The sequence below is a fragment of the Hyla sarda genome, chromosome 1, assembly GCF_029499605.1.
Source record: "Hyla sarda isolate aHylSar1 chromosome 1, aHylSar1.hap1, whole genome shotgun sequence".
Taxonomy (NCBI): Eukaryota; Metazoa; Chordata; class Amphibia; order Anura; family Hylidae; genus Hyla; species Hyla sarda.
This window is the reverse complement of record NC_079189.1, coordinates 244,441,664-244,455,289: the sequence shown is the minus strand read 5'-3', so window position 1 is coordinate 244,455,289 and position 13,626 is coordinate 244,441,664. Positions and strand designations below refer to the sequence as shown.

The window sequence follows — 13,626 nt, the reverse complement described above, 5'->3', positions numbered from 1 at the left end:
TGTTCCGATCTCCGGTCCCGGGACTGCTGCTATGGTCTATAGGCCATAGCAGTAGATTGTGACCCAGGGCCGGAGGAGCGGTGACCGGAACACTGTGGGGGGCAGTACACAGACATACAGCCTCCAGCCATACACTCTATATGGCTGGAAGTTGCATGTCTGTGGGGGAGGGAGCTGCCTACTATTGTGGGGGAGGGAGCTGCCTACTATTGTGGGGGAGGGAGCTGCCTACTATTGTGGGGGAACTGCCTACTATTGTGGGGGAAGGAGCTGCCTACTATTGTGGGGGATGGTAGCTGCCTACTATTGTGGGGGAACTGCCTACTATTTTGGGGGAGGGGAGCTGCCTACGATTGTGGGGGGGAGCTGCCTACTATTGTGGGGGGGAGCTGCCTACTATTGTGGGGGGAGCTGCCTACTATTGTGGGGGGGGAGCTGCCTACTATTGTGGGGGGGAGCTGCCTACTATTGTGGGGGGGAGCTGCCTACTATTGTGGGGTCAGCTGCCGACTATTGTGGGGGGGAGCTGCCGACTATTGTGGGGGGGGGAGCTGCCGACTCAATGTGGGGGAGCTGCCTACTATTGTGGGGGAACTGCCGACCTAATGTCGGGGAGCAGCTGACCTAATGTGGGGGAGCAGCTGACCTAATGTGTGGGAGCTGCTGACCTAATGTGGGGGAGCTGCCTACTATTGTGGGGGAACATGCTGCCTACCTAATGTGGGGGAACTATACTGCCTACTTAATATGGGGGGAACTCTATGGTACTGTACATCGCGGTAGGAGGGGTAGTCTTATACGGCAAGTATATCCCAAGATCTATATTTTAACTGTAAAAGTTGGGGGTCATCTTATACGCCCAGTCGTCTTATACGCCGGCATATACGGTATTTATAATGCTCTTGCAACACTTTTTCCAAGGAACGACAAAGGATAAGTCCCATGAGGCCGATTTCACATGATGGAATTTACGTGTGGAAATCCCAATTCCGGAGTCCACAGAAAGTATAGACATTACTTACAGTCCACACAGAAATGCATTGCTGTCTATGAGACGGCACATTTCCGAAAGGTCCTAGTGCCGGCATGTTCTGCTGGTGCTCTGTTGTTGGTGGAATACGGACAATCCACAATGTGAACATAGCCTTACAGCTTTACTACATTGTTGGTTTAAATCTATAGTACAATTCTGCAACAGAAAATTACATGGTACAGATTTACACGGTCCATACGTGTGTCTGGTAATGTAATCCAGTATTTCTTCCCAACGTGAATTTATCCTAAGGTCACTTTTACATAGCAGGTCAGTATTTTAAATTTATATTGGTAATCCAAGACTGGGAATAATTGTTTTAGACATGCCATGTTAGAAAAAAAAAAACATTTTCTATTGTAAAAAGCATTTCAAACATGTTCACATCTTTCCTAATAGATTTATATAGCCTTTTCATCCTTGATTTGGCACCTTCCTAAAAAGAAATCTGCTCAAAAAAGGGAAGTATGGGTATTTTTTCCATTCCTAAGGCTAGTTTCATACTGCGTTTTAACATTCCGTCACAGGTTCCTCTCGGCATCCCGTCGAGAAAAGGTCATATACTGTGAAGAGCAGCAGGAGCCTAGTGTTACCTAGTGACTCGGGCCATATGCAATATTTTAACTGGACTGAAATGTGTGGTGTGCTGCGTTGTCCAGTCTGGTTAAAATAGCATATATGGAATATTGCCTAAAATGAGAAATTAGGTGACTCTGTTCAAGCCAATGGAATTAATGGCACCCGCTGCTCTTTGCCACAGTATATGTGCCCTTGTCAGCAGGATGCCAATGGGTAACTGTGGCGAAGAGTTAACACAGGATGAACCTAGCCTAATACATTTATTATAGGTTTCTGTGCAGATTCTGGTGCAAGGTGTTTGCAACTTTCTGACCAATATTAAAGGGGTACTCCGCCTCTGGACATCTTAATCCCTATCCAAAGGACGGTACCCCAGGTGGCACCCCGGCGCTCTAAACATTTATGTTCAGAACGCTGACTTCGGGCAGCTGTGGTCATTTTGTCACGCCATGCCCCCTATATTTATGTCTTTGGCGGTGGTCGCTAGTCACGCCCCCTCTGGACCCCCACGATCAGACATTTTATCCACTTTCCTTTGGATAGGGGATAAGATGTCCAGGGGTGGAGTACCCTTTTAATTTGGTCTGTTTTTACATTAGAGACGTGATTGTCACATTTTGGTGCAAAATCGTCCTCACTGGTGGAAGAGTTACATGTGGAAAACCAGCCAAAAACACTAAGTGACACAGATAATAAATCTATGAGAAACTATGAAATGGAAAATGTGAAATGACCTATGCACAGGTTCACAGAACATGTCTAGGAACCTCTCCCATTTATGTGCTTTCTGTAAAGCATTACTCTAAATGCTGTTAAAATACATCTGTCACTTAGACAAAAAAAAAACACTTCTAAATTTAATTTGTGCAAATAATAAATACAGCTCCACTGCAAAAAGTGATGTACGCACCAAACAGTAGACAACTTTGTAAAATGATCTACGGAAAATTGTGCAAAAAAAATTGCGCAAAATTTGCAGGGACATTTAGAACATTGAAGTGGTGTTAAATCAATGATAAATCTCCCCATGGGAGTCTGTCAAACCTTCATTCAAGGCACATGCAGGGGCAATTCAAACAGGGTTGCCGTCGGAAGACTGCCCCCATAATAATCTATTAAAAAATAGAAATTAATATTGAAATAAGAAAATAGAAACAGAGATTAGATATAAAGAACATGTTCCACTATCTTTTCTTTAATTGATTTAAAGGATGTAGGGAGTAAAATGTGATGTGAACTCAACCTTAAGGTCAATTGCAAGTTCATTAACCCCTTAAGGACCAAGGGCGTACAGGTACGCCCTTGGTCCTGCTCTCCTGATATAACGCGGGGTTACACAGTAACCCCGCATCATATCACGGCGGGCCCGGCGTCATAGTGAAGCCGGGACCCGCCTCTAATAGCGCGCAGCGCCGATCGCGGCGCCACACGCTATTAACCCTTTAGCCGCGCCCTCAGAGCTGAGCCGCGCGGCTAAAAGTGAAAGTGAAAGTTACCGGCTAGCTCAGTCGGGCTGTTCGGGATAGCCCTGCCTCCTCGCTGTCCGATCGCCGAATGACTGCTCAGTGCCTGAGATCCAGGCCTGAGCAGTCATGCGGCAGAATCGTTGATCACTGGTTTCTTATGAGAAACCAGTGATCAATGATGAAGATCAGTGTGTGCAGTGTTATAGGTCCCTATGGGACCTATAACACTGCAAAAAAAAAGTGAGAAAAAAAAAGTGAATTTTTCCAATAAAAAAAAAAACACAGTGTAAATAAAAATAAAAATAAACATATATGGTATCACCGTGTGCGGAAATGTCCGAATTATAAAAAATATATCATTAATTAAACCGTTCGGTCAGTGGCGTGCGCGCAAAAAAATTCCAAAGCCCAAAATAGTGCATTTTCGGTCACTGATCAATAAGTCCTATCAATGCAAAAATGTTACCGTTAAAAACTTCAGATCATGGCGCAAAAAATGAGCCCTCATACCGCCCCATACACGGAAAAATAAAAAAGTTATAGGGGTCAGAAGATGACAATTTTAAACGTATTAATTTTCCTGCATGTAGTTATGATTTTTTCCAGAAGTACGACAAAATCAAACCGTAGGGTATCATTTTAATCGTATGGACCTACAGAATAAAGATAAGGTGTCATTTTTACCAAAAAATGTACTACGTAGAAACGGAAGCCCCCAAAAGTTACAAAACTGCGTTTTTTTTTCAATTTTGTCGCACAATGATTTTTTTTTCCGTTTCACCGCAGATTTTTGGGCAAAATGACTGACGTCATTACAAAGTAGAATTGGTGGCTCAAAAAATAAGTCATCATATGGATTTTTAGGTGCAAAATTGAAAGAGTTATGATTTTTTAAAGGCAAGGAGCAAAAAACGAAAATGCAAAAACGGAAAAACCCCCGCTCCTTAATCCCTTAAGGACTCAGCCCATTTTGGCCTTAAGGACTCATACAATTTAATTTTTACGTTTTCATTTTTTCCTCCTCGCCTTCTAAAAATCATAACTCTTTTATATTTTCATCCACAGACTAGTATGAGGGCTTGTTTTTTGCGCGACCAGTTGTCCTTTGTAATGACATCACTCATTATATCATAAAATGTATGGCGCAACCAAAAAACACTTTTTGTGGGGAAATTAAAACGAAAAACACAATTTTGCTAATTTTGGAAGGTTTCGTTTTCACGCCGTACAATTTATGGTAAAAATGACATGTGTTCTTTATTCTGAGGGTCAATACGATTAAAATGAGCACCCATTATTATTACTTTTATATTATTGTTGCGCTTAAAAAAAATCACAAACTTTTTAACCAAATTAGTACGTTTATAATCCCTTTATTTTGATGACCTCTAACTTTTTTATTTTTCCGTATAAGCGGCAGTATGGGGGCTCATTTTTTGCGCCATGATCTGTACTTTTGGACTACTCTTGGACTTTTTTTTTTTTTTTTCGTTCACGCCGTTCACCGTATGGGATCATTAACATTTTATTTTAATAGTTCGGACATTTACGCACGCGGCGATACCAAATATGTCTATAAAAAATGTTTTTTACGCTTTTTGGGGGTAAAATAGGAAAAAACGGACGTTTTACTTTTTTATTGGGGGAGGGGATTTTTCACTTTTTTTTACTTTTACTTTTACATTTTTTTACATTTTTTTTTACACTTGAATAGTCCCCATAGGGGACTATTCACAGCAATACCATGATTGCTAATACTGATCTGTTCTATGTATAGGACATAGAACAGATCAGTATTATCGGTCATCTTCTGCTCTGGTCTGCTCGATCACAGACCAGAGCAGGAGACGCCGGGAGCCAGACGGAGGAAGGAGAGGGGACCTCCATGCGGCGTTATGAATGATCGGATCCCCGCAGCAGCGCTGCGGGCGATCCGATCATTCATTCAAATCGCGCACTGCCGCAGATGCCGGGATCTGTATTGATCCTGGCACCTGAGGGGTTAATGGCGGACGCCCGCGAGTTCGCGGGCGTCGGCCATTGCCGGCGGGTCCCTGGCTGCGATCAGCAGCCGGGATCAGCTGCGCATGACACGGGCATCGCTCCGATGCCCGCGGTTATGCACAGGACGTAAATGTACGTCCTGGTGCGTTAAGTACCACCTCACCAGGACGTACATTTACATCCTGCATCCTTAAGTAAAGGGTACTACGGTGGAAAACTTATTTTTTTTTTAACCCCTTAACGACGCAGGACGTATATTTACGTCCTGCGCCGGCTCCCGCGATATGAAGCGGGATCGCGCCGCGATCCCGCATCATATCGCGTGGGTCCCGGCGCTAATCAACGGCCGGGACCCGCGGCTAATACCACACATCGCCGATCGCGGCGATGTGCGTTATTAACCCTTTAGAAGCGGCATTCAAAGCTGACCGCCGCTTCTAAAGTGAAACTGAAAGTATCCCAGCTGCTCAGTCGGGCTGTTTGGGACCGCTGCGGTGAAATCGCGGCGTCCCGAACAGCTGATCGGACACCGGGAGGGCTCTTCCCTGCCTCCTCGGTGTCCGATCGACGAATGACTGCGTAAATGTCCAAACTATAAAAATATATCATTAATTAAGCCGTACGGTCAATGGCGTACGCGCAAAAAAATTCCAAAGTCCAAAAAAGCGTATTTTGGTAACTTTTTATAACATTAAAAAATGAATAAAAAGTGATCAAAAAGTCAGATCAAAACAAAAATCATAACAATAAAAACTTCAGATCACGGCGCAAAAAATGAGTCCTCATACCGCCCCGTACGTGGAAAAATAAAAAAGTTATAGGGGTCAGAAGATGACATTTTTAAACGTATAAATTTTCCTGCATGTAGTTATGATTTTTTCCAGAAGTGCGACAATATCAAACCTATATAAGTAGGGTATCATTTTAACCGTATGGACCTACAGAATAATGATAAGGTGTAATTTATACCTAAATATGCACTGCGTAGAAACGGAAGCCCCCAAAAGTTACAAATTGGCGTTTTTTTTTCGATTTTGTCGCACAATGATTTTTTTTTCCGTTTCGCCGTGCATTTTTGGGTAAAATGACTAATGTCACTGCAAAGTGGAATTGGCGACGCAAAAAATAAGCCATAATATGGATTTTTAGGTTGAAAATTGAAAGGGTTATGATTTTTAAAAGGTAAGGAGGAAAAAACGAAAGTGCAAAAACGGAAAAACCCTGAGTCCTTAAGGGGTTAAATCAACTGGTGCCAGAAAGCTAAACAGATTTGTAAATTACGTCTATTAAAAAATCTTAATCCTTCCAGTAATTATTAGCTGCTGAATACTACAGAGGAAATTATTAATTTTTTTGGAACACAGTGCTCTCGGCTGACATCTCTGTCCAGAGCAGCATATGTTTGCTATGGGGATTTTCTCCTACTCTGGACAGTTCTTATAATGGACAGAGATGTCAGCAGAGAGCACTGTGCTCGTGATGTCAGCAGAGAGCTCTGTGTTCCAAAAAGAAAATAATTTCCTCTGTAGTATTCAGCAGCTAATAAGTACTGGAAGGATTACGATTTTTAATAGAAGTAATTTACAAATCTGTTTAACTTTTTGGCACCAGTTGATTTAAAAAAATAAAAATAAAAAAGTTTTCCACTGGAGTACCCCTTTAAGTAAAATGGCTAAACAGGATCCAACAAGATTAGGCACTTTTTACACATGGCAACTGATTTGATGCCATCCAGCAAATTCTATTCTCCTATAATTTTAAAAGATTTCTGGATTCAGACAGAAAGCAGCGTTTACAGTTTTTAGCTAGGCAGAATAGCCAAGAAGTTATCCAGCAAAAATAAAAAGGAAAGCATAAACTAGTGAAGATACATTTTGAACATGTTTTAATAGAAGCCTAAGGATTTGTAAAATGGATCCTTCTGTATCATTGCTGCATTATCACTTTTCTCCACCAGATGGCAGTGTGAAACTACATGTGAAAGGCCATTATAATTCGAAAACTGCTCTAAAAAATAACTAGAAGGGCCCTTGTAAGGGGCTCTAATGGAATGCAGAACAGAGTTCAGAGGCTGTTGTTACATAAATGAGTAGTTCAGTCTCACATACATGCAGTACTTCTCATAATCAGACTTGTTCTTCCAGCACATCTCACACATGCTTGACTAGACTGAGATCTGGGAAACTTGAGCCAAGTCAACAACTTGACCTTTTTGTCTTGGTCCTCAATGCAGTCCTAAACAATGCTACTGCCTTGCCATGAAAGATGTACCTGGTCTGCCACAACGTTTTAGTATGTAATTTAGTAGAGTTGATCGAGCCGAGCCACTCGAACCCGGATTCGATCTGAACTTTAAGGGGTTCTCAGCTTGCAGAACTTTTAAACATTGTTGGGTCTGAGCTGTGCCCACGACTAGACAGCTGCGAGCACAGCTCATGCTTCAACCCTTGCTGGACTGAGAGCTATGCGCCAGCCCAGCAAGGGGCTACAATAGTAAATGACAACTTTTGACATATCCAGTTTCCTCGGCCTGTCATTAATGATCGCTGCTGGTCTCGGGAGTAATCAAAACAACTTTTGACATGTCTGATTGTCAAAAGTTGTTTCTTGCTTTGCTGAGCGCTATGTGCCAATTCAGCAAGGAAATCGTTAATTAGTGCTACTGAGCCAATTGGTCCCTCGGTCTTCTTCTGTAGCCTCACCTCCATTGATGACATTATTAGAGGCGGGGCTACAGATGAAGACCGATAGACCAAGATGAATGTTGGTAAGTATAGGTATGTTCATATTGTACATTTTTAGCATGCCTTTTTTTTGTGAACAGACCCAAACAGGGAGCCTCCAGCTGCTGTTAAACTACAACCCCCATTATTCCCAGACAGCCAAAAGCTGTCTGGGAAAGATAGGAATTGTAGTAAGGCAACAGCTGGAGGCTCCCTGTTTGGGAAGAAAATGACAGAAAGGTTCCGTTCACAGTATACATTTTTAACATGCCTTTTTTTTAAACAAAAAGGCATGCTAAAAACGCATAATGTAAAGAGAGCCATACTTACTGCACCTCATTCCAGGCTTTGAGCTTCTTCTTGTGTAGCTTTGCCTCTGGTAACATCATCACTGGAGGTGGAAACTGCGACAAGGGAATAAGGGGACGCCGCTTTACTGTATACATTATATGGCCATAAAGATGGCTGTGTAATGTATAACTCCCCCCCTTTCCCCCGAATAGTTAACTCCTTTCTTGTCGGTGAGCTGAACTTTTTGAAAGTTTGCTCATCTCTATGATTTAGCATTGTTTCTCCTAATGAGACATCTGTATGCCACTAGAGTCGAGAATGTGGTGCAGCAAAGAGAGGTGTGGCTCTTACTCCATCTACTTCACTCCTGCCTAGACCTGATTCGCCTCAGTGAACGCCGCCTGGGGAACACTGCAAGAGGGGATTCACACATTTTTGTGTCATTTTTTCATCTAAATTCAAAGGTACACACCCCAACAACAAGACCTGGTTATATAACAAAAAATCATAAAGACATGTTTTAATTACTACCGTATATACTCGAGTATAAGCCGAGTTTTTCAGCACGATTTTTCGTGCTGAAAACACCCCCCCTCGGCTTATACTCGAGTGAACTCCCCCACCCGCAGTGGTCTTCAACCTGCGGACTTCCAGAGGTTTCAAAACTACATCTCCCAGCAAGCCCGGGCAGCCATCGGCTTTCCGGGCTTGCTGGGAGTTGTAGTTTTGAAACCTCCGGAGGTCCGCAGGTTGAAGACCACTGCGGCCTTCAACATCATCCAGCCCCCTCTCACCCCCTTTAGTTCTGAATACTCACCTCCGCTCGGCGCTGGTCCGGTCCTGCAGGACTGTCCGGAGAGGAAGTGGTCCGGTGGGATAGTGGTTCCGGGCTGCTATCTTCACCGGGGAGGCCTCTTCTAAGCGCTTCGGGCCCGGCCTCAGAATAGTCACGTTGCCGTGACAACGACGCAGAGGTGCGTTCATTGCCAACGTACTTCTGCGTCATTGTCAAGGCAACGCCTCTATTCCGGGCCGGAAGCGCGGAGAAGAGGCGCCCCCGGTGAAGATAGCAGCCCGGAACCACTATCCCACCGGACCACCTCCTCTCCGGACAGCCCTGCAGGACCGGACCAGCGCCGAGCGGAGGTGAGTACAGAACTAAAGGGGGTGAGAGGGGGCTGGATGATGTTGAAGGCCGCAGTGGTCTTCAACCTGCGGACCTCCGGAGGTTTCAAAACTACAACTCCCAGCAAGCCCGGACAGCCGATGGCTGCCCGGGCTTGCTGGGAGTTGTAGTCTTGAAACCTCTGGAGGTCCGCAGGTTGAAGACCACTGAGGGCGAATGATGAGAAGAGGATGATGAAGGGGGGGGGGGTGTGGGGATGATGAAGGGGGGTGGGGATGATGAAGGGGGGGTGTGGGATGATTACAAGGGGATGATGAAGGGGGGATGTGTGGGATGATAAGGGGATGATGAAGGGGGGATGTGTGGGATGATGACAAGGGGATGATGAAGGGGGGATGTGTGGAATGATAAGGGGATGATGAAGGGGGGATGTGTGGGATGATAAGGGGATGATGAAGGGGGGATGTGTGGGATGATAAGGGGATGATGAAGGGGGGATGTGTGGGATGATGACAAGGGGATGATGATGAGGATGTAAATGACGGGTCTGGATGATGACAGGGGGGGATGAGGTATTTCCCACCCTAGGCTTATACTCGAGTCAATAACTTTTCCTGGGATTTTGGGTTGAAATTAGGGGTCTCGGCTTATACTCGGGTCGGCTTATACTCGAGTATATACGGTATTTTTAGATAGAAAACCCATGGGATTATAATAGAGAGCGGTTCTCATTACAATTACTGTTGAGTTATTAAAAAGATAACTATTCATAGGGGGAGATTCATTAAAACCTGCGTAGAGGAAGAGTGGTGCATTTGCCCATAGCAACCAATCAGATTGCTGCTTTCATTTTTCACAGGCCCCTCTACCTTCTTGACACTCCCGCTACCTTGTTTGCTTTCCTGCGCCACTTTTTTTTTTCCTTTTAGTTCTGCCTTGTTCTCCTGAGTTTAGGCTAACAATGGTATTTGTGCATGCAAGATGTTTTTCCGATTGTACCTTGTCAGACGATGACACCTTTTTTTGTTTGTTTACTATGTGTATTCCAATATGATATGTTTACCGTTTGTTTTTTTTCCCTCTGCAAAAGGGACTGTTTTTGTATTTGTTAAAAATTTTAAAAATAAAAAAATTGGATAGAAAACTCATGGGATTATAATAGAGTGTAGTTCTCAGTACAATTACTATACAGTTATAAAAAAAAAATAGGGCCAAGGACTATTCATAGGGGGAGATTCATTAAAGTCGTCAGCTCAGTCCACTATACCCTGAAACTGCCGCTGGAGGTCAGTGATTTGCTGAGGGATAGGGCGAAGAGTGTCTTCCACTGTAGAAACTCTGTTTTCCACCTCTGTAATGCGTTCCCTCAGCTTTTGAGTCACGTGACGGAGGATGACAAACTCCTATTTAAGCTCATCCACTTTAGAGATCATGGAAGGATGACAAGAGGTTATAGTAGACAATATTTCTGTAAATCGGAGATCCATGGTGGCCCCATCATACGGCATCTGATCAGAAGAAAGAAGAGGTGATGGATCTGAAGGATGGACGGCTAAGGACACGGACTAACAAGTCAAACCGCTGCCTGACGGTTCCTCAGACCTCGGACTCCGTGTTTTAGCAGCGTTGGCTGCGACTTTGGTAGAGAGAGGCGTCTGAGCCACATAGTCGTGCTGGGGGCGTCCACTAGCCTCACAGTGTCCATCATCTGAAGAGACATCCTCATCCGAGGAAGGGCTAGCCATGCCTACCCCTGACTTGTTTTGTTTTGATTTGCCCCTGGGGCCCCCCATAGTAGCACAAAGTCACTTAGCAGGGCAAGTGGAAGCAGAGTAAGGCACCAAAGGAGAGGAACCCCACATGTAGCACGCAGGGCAGGTGACTCCGGATAAGATAGCAGAAAAATCTGCAGTAGAACTTTTCAGCCACAGGGGAGAGACAAAACTTTGCATAGAATATAGTCCAGTTGGGACATCACTGAAGGGAGCCCCAGAACTCCACAAGTGCCACAACCACCACACGTCTCAGCAAGCTCAGCCAGAGGTAATGTCAACACAGTCCAGCACAGGTAGGTTTAAAGAGCCTTAGTTGATGAGACACTTTGTTGAGAGCCAGCTCCTCTCCCACCGTAAGTCCCAGCAAGCCCAGATGGAAACAGAGATCCCCAGTTTTGAGAAATGCAGATGATAGGGTAGGGGGGGTACTCACTGAGGAGATAGTGCCCAGCAGCCCAGGCCACATAATGGAGACTTCCAGAGCCCACTCAGGGCAATACCCACACGAAGCTCCACCAAATCCTCCGATGCTGTCCTGCAGATGGCTGAACTGTGGCGCTGCGGCCCGGCAGTCCCAGCAACGCTGCCACAGTGGGAGTTGCCCCGGAGACCTCCAAGCCCCGCCCACGAAGGCCAGCAATGGTGATCCCCTCTCTACAGCAGCAGAGGATTAACCAGAATCTTTGGCAGGCGTGGGACCCCCCCGGAGCACCTTACGGTAGCAGAGGCTCCCTCCGTCTTCACCCCCAGGCCGCCTGTCTCCTCGCTCTCTGCCTTCACTGACACCGCCGCCGTCTGACTCCACCAGGAGTGTGCGTACCGCCGCCGTGACCTAGGAGAGGCCACCCGCTCCACCATCGCTGTCACCAGAGGTCCTCCCGACACTGGCAGGTAGTCTCGTCGTGGGTCAGGGGGTATTTGTCAGGGTAATTGTGCTCAGGTAAGCGGTAGCTTGGCTGACACGCATCTGCTCACCTCCCCATGCAGGCCACGCCCCATAGGGGGAGATTTATTAAAACCTGTATAGATGAAGAGTGGTGCATTTGCCCTTAGCAACCAATCAGATGACTTCTTTCATTTTTCAGTCTTTTTTTTTAAAATGAAAGAAGCCATCTTATTGATTGCTATGTGCAACTGTCCCACTCTTCATTTGCATAGGTTTTGATAAATCTCCCCAATAGTATTTTATATTGGGCACGCTAAATGGGCAGAATGGTTCTATGTTTCTACATTTTACTGATTATATTTTACTGTTCTCACCAGTCATTTTCCTTTTACATATGTCTGACATTCTGATTGCCACTTATCAGTTGTTGGTTGTGCTACACTTGAAAATGCTGCAAGAGCATGTATCCCTGCTATGTGGAAGCATCTGGAGGTCTCATCCATTTAACAGTGGATATCCAAAGTTCTGAAAACCCAATGTATGGAAGAGCTGACCACTCCTCTTCGTAATGATACACACCCTCACAACAAGACCTGGTTTTATTGGTCAGCCTTTTAGGAGTCAAAGAAACACTGTTTTTGGATTTATTTTAAAAATTTGAAAATAAATATTCTATGCATACATTTAATGCATGATTTAGCAAGTGCCATCTCCCTCTAAAATTAATGCCAAAGCATTAGTAGTGGTTAGTTGCCAATATTCATGCCATGTGTGTGTGTGAGCATATTTGGCATATGCTCAACAGAAGCACTACAGAGAACATACACCTAACATAGCCATCATCTGTCCTTTTGGTCTCTATCAAGGTAGTATGTTCTGGCATAATTGACATATACCTCCAGCCAAAGGTGATTTAAACAGAACCATAATGGTTAGAAAAGCCTTTAGGTAGGTAATTACCTAAGCAGCAGTAAACCATAGCCTGGGATGGCATGGTGTGGCATTTATCAGATAAGTATTAATGATTGGAGCAATACAGGCAGCCTTAAAATATTTTAAATTTGGGACTTGGAATCGTCACCTAGAAAAATAATTATAATAAAAAATCAATTTGTCCACCAAAAAACAAGCCTAGTATAGCCATGTCAACAGAAAAAAATGAAAGCTATAGCTCTTAGAGTGCAACACTTAAAAAAATGTTTGGGCAAGGCCCCAGTTTGTCTTGGACTCTAAAGGACTAATATTAAAGTCTGTTGACCAGTCAGTACAAATAAGACTGTAATTTAACTTAATCAATATGAGATAGAGAAAAGAATGGAGCACTGACCAGTCTGTAACTGCAGATTCTTTATTCACTTCATACAGTAATCCATATGGAAGGGGAGAGCGGACGGCAGGTGAGACTTCGGGCAACGAACCGTGTCACGCGTTAGCGCTACTTCAGGTCCTACGTCAGCATGTCCATAGGTGTGCTTTTAAAAGTCCAACCTAGGTGATCAGGTAAGTCACCTGGATGGGGGAGGTACGGGTATAAAGTGTGACATGGGAGAGGAGGGAATGGGAATAGGGAGGGGAAAGGATTGGGGAGGGTGCAGGGGACAAGGAAAGAAGGGGAGTGAAAAAGACAAGGAAATCGGAACATACATAAGGAAATAAAAGCAAATATCACCTTAGTGAGAACATATAACAAGCGCATACCAACATAACAGTTATATTAAATAAATACACTAATTTAGTTATGAT

The 13,626-nt window shown here is 44.4% G+C and overlaps 1 long non-coding RNA gene across 1 annotated transcript in view; it reads left to right on the top strand.

Annotated features, from left to right (window-relative positions):
* Positions 1-13,384, top strand: part of LOC130367452 (uncharacterized) — a 42,059-nt gene extending 28,675 nt beyond the window's left edge. Inside the window, exon 3 of the long non-coding RNA XR_008892093.1 lies at positions 13,249-13,384. This is a non-coding gene — a long non-coding RNA (uncharacterized LOC130367452). The remainder of the gene's footprint in view (positions 1-13,248) is intronic.
* The last annotated feature ends 242 nt before the right edge of the window (positions 13,385-13,626 follow it).